Source organism: Triticum urartu, chromosome 6A, assembly GCF_056163025.1.
Source record: "Triticum urartu cultivar PI428250 chromosome 6A, HENAU_Tu73, whole genome shotgun sequence".
NCBI lineage: Eukaryota > Viridiplantae > Streptophyta > Magnoliopsida > Poales > Poaceae > Triticum > Triticum urartu.
In genome coordinates, this window is record NC_141878.1 from 509,220,920 (window position 1) to 509,224,710 (window position 3,791).

Sequence of the window (3,791 nt, forward strand, 5' to 3'; positions counted from 1 at the left end):
TCGGGGACCGGTGGATCTGGTCCCGATCCGGATCCGGTCGGGATCTCGCCGGAGTTGAGGGAGAGGAGGAGGCCGGAGCCTTCCGGCGACGACCGGGGCGATGAGGGGCGGAGGCGGCGGCGGTGGAGAACGGCAGCGGCGGCGGAGACGCGGTCCGGCAACGGCGGGCGGCTCGGAGGCGCGCGGCGGCGGCTGGGCGGCGCGGCAGGCGACGACGGGCGGCTCGGCGATGCGTGGCGGTGGCTGGGCGGCGCGGCAGGCGACGGGAGGCGGCGGGCGGCGCGCAGCGGCCGCTGGGCGGCGCGGCAGGCGACGGGAGGCGGTGGGCGGCTCGCGGCGGCGGCTGGGCGGCGCGGCAGGCGACGGGAGGCGGCGGGCGCGGGCCGGGGAGGGCAGGCGGCGGCGGAGAGCCTTCGGGCCGCGGAGGCCTGGCCCGGGCCGCGCGGGCTTCGGCGGGAGGCGGCGGCTGCGCGCCACGTGGCGCTCTGCCAGTGGCCGCGGGTGGCGGCGCAGCGTGTCCGGCCGGAACGGACACGTCCGGTGCCGCGCGAGGTGGATTTAGGGTTTCGGGGAGAGGGGATCCGGGATATTTCGAGGGGGAACCTATTTATAGGCATAGAGGGAGCTAGGAGAGTCCAAATGAGGTGCGGTTTTCGGCCACGCGATCGTGATCGAACGCTCTAGATGATGGAGCAGAGTTTGGTGGGTTTTGGGCCAAATTGGAGGGGTGTTGGGCTGCAACAGACACGAGGCCTTTTCGGTCCCTCGGTTAACCGTTGGAGTATCAAACGAAGTCCAAATGATACGAAACTTGACAGGCGGTCTACCGGTAGTAAACCAAGGCCGCTTGGCAAGTCTCGGTCCAATCCGTAAATGTTTAATCCCCACACACGAAAGAAAGCTAGAAAAGACCACCGGAGGAGAACGAAGCGCCGGAATGCAAAACGGACAACGGGGAAAAGCTCGAATGCATGAGATGAACACGTATGCAAATGCGATGCACATGATGACATGATATGAGATGCAAGACAACGACAACAACACACGGAGACAAAGAACCCGAACCCGAGGAAATAAATTAACTTAACGCCGGAAACAGCAAGAGTTGGAGTACAAATTGGGAAGGTTACATCCGGGGTGTTACAACACTCCACCACTACGAAAGGATCTCGTACCGAGATCTAGGACTGAAAGAACGCCGGGTACTCAGAACGGAGGTGATCCTCGCGTTCCCAGGTAGCTTCACGGTCGGAATGGTGTGACCACTTGACTTTGAGAAATTTGATTGACTTGTTGCGAGTCTTGCGTTCAGTCTCTTCAAGAATAGCTGGGCTTGGCGAATCTGGTCTTCCAAGGTAGGAGAGACTTGAAGGTTGGCGAGGAATCCTTGAGGAACAACTTGCAGGCTAAGTTTGCGGAAAGCTTCACAAAGCTCGGGTTGATAAGGCTTAAGAATCAGACTGTTGCAGTAAGCTTTCCTGCTCAATGCGTCAGCAATCACATTAGCCTTGCCTGGAGTATACTCAATACTCGGATTATACTCTTGAATCATTTCGACCCATCGAGTTTGCCTGAGGTTGAGATTAGGCTGAGTGAAGATGTACTTGAGACTCTTGTGATCAGTGAAAATGTCCACTTTTCTTCCCAATAGAAGATGTCTCCAAGTCAAAAGAGCATGCACAACTGCCGCCAACTCGAGATCATGAGTGGGGTAGTTCTTCTCATTCGGCTTCAACTGGCGAGAGGTATAAGCAACAACTTTCTTCTCTTGCATCAATACTGCGCCAAGACCTTGGAGAGAGGCATCACAAAAGACCTCGTACGGCTTGGATTCATCAGGCGGAGTCAGAACTGGAGCAGTGATCAATTTCTCTTTCAAAGTGTTGAAAGCAATATCACACTCCGGAGACCAAACGTACTTGACGTGCTTCTGAAGAAGATTTGAGAGAGGTTTCACGATCTTAGAAAAGTTTTCAACGAATCTTCGGCAATAGCTTGTGAGACCGAGGAAGCTACGGAGTTGCTTCACGTTCTGAGGAGGTTCCCAATTCACAATTGCAGACACCTTCTTAGGATTCACGGCAATGCCCTTGGCAGAGATGATATGACCAAGATAAAGAACCTCATCGAGCCAAAATTCACACTTGGAGAACTTGGCGTAGAACTTGTGTTCCCTGGGCTTATCGAGTACCAAACGCAAGTGCTTGGCATGATCTTCCTTGTTCTTCAAGAAAACAAGAATGTCGTCGAGATAGACCAAAATGAAGTCATTGGTGTAGGCGTTGAAGATGAAGTTCATCATGCGAGAGAACGTCGGAGGAGCGTTGACGAGACCAAAAGACAAGACAGTGTATTCATATGAACCATAGCTTGTCCTGAAAGCCGTCTTGGGAATATCTTGCTCACTGATTCGAATCTGATGATAACCCATACGGAGATCAAGCTTGGAGAATACTTGGGCACCTTTGAGTTGTTCGAACAGCTCATTGATGTTGGGAAGTGGGTATTTGTTCTTGATGGTCTTCTTGTTCAATGGACGGTAACCAACACAAAGTCGGTCCGTTCCATCCTTCTTCTTCACAAAAAGAACACCACAACCCCACGGAGAAGAACTAGGCTGGATGAGACCCATTTTCTCTTGAATATCGAGTTGCTTCTTCAGCTCCTTCAACTCTTCAGGTCCGAGCTTGTAAGGACGTTTGCACACAGGTTCCGTACCAGGCTCAAGATCAATAACGAATTCAACTGGCCGGTGCGGAGGCATTCCTGGAAGCTCTTCTGGAAAGACGTCTTGATATTCGCAAACGACTGGAATCTGAGAGATAGCATCCAATTCACCCTTCTCATTGAGAGAAAACAGACGGATGGTATCATCACGAGCGACAAAGACAATTACATCCTCAGACGAATGAGTCAATTGAATCTGCCTGGCTGCACAATCAAGCTGAGCCTTGTGCTTAGAAAGCCAATCCATTCTGAGAATAAGATCAATATCTGAGTCACCAAGAACCGTTGGAGAAGCCAGAAACTTGTAGTCACCCAAGGTGATAGTAACATCCGGAATGATGGAGTTAGCCTGCATGCGCTTACCGGGAGAGACAACTGCTAAAGGACTAGGCAAAACTTGCGAAACCAATTCATTCCTGGATGTAAACGGTCTCGAGATGAAACAATGTGATGCACCAGTGTCAAAAAGAACTTTAGCTGGAATATCATTAATAGGAAGGTTACCCATGATCACATCTGACGAGTCCTCTGCCTGAGCTGCATTCATCAAATTGACCTTGGCGTGCTTGGGGTTATGCTTGACCACAGATGTACTTGCCGATCTGACAGGAGGAGGAGGAGGAGGAAGATGCCTCTGGTTGAAACACTTGTTGGCATAGTGACCCTTCTATTGGCACTTGTTGCACGTGACCTCTGAAAGCGGACGGTGATACGAAGCACTCGATCTTGGAGGTTGAGACGAAGTCTTGTTCTGAAAGCCAGGGTTGGGTGGGTGGGAAGAACCACTGCCACCTTTGCTCTTCTGCTGATACGGCTGACGGAACGGAGGAGGAGGAAGCCAATACTTCTGCTGCTTGGCCACTTGAGTAGAGGAAGAAGGAGGAACATCTCTGACTCGCTTCTTGGAAGCATCACACCTCAACTGAGCAGCCTCTTGCTTCAATGCCATGTTGTAGAACTCATCATATCTCAAGGGCTCAAAGAGAACAAGAGCGAGCTGGATTTCTTCTCTGAGACCACCCCTGAACTGATATATCATGCTCTTCTCATCAGGGACGTCCTGC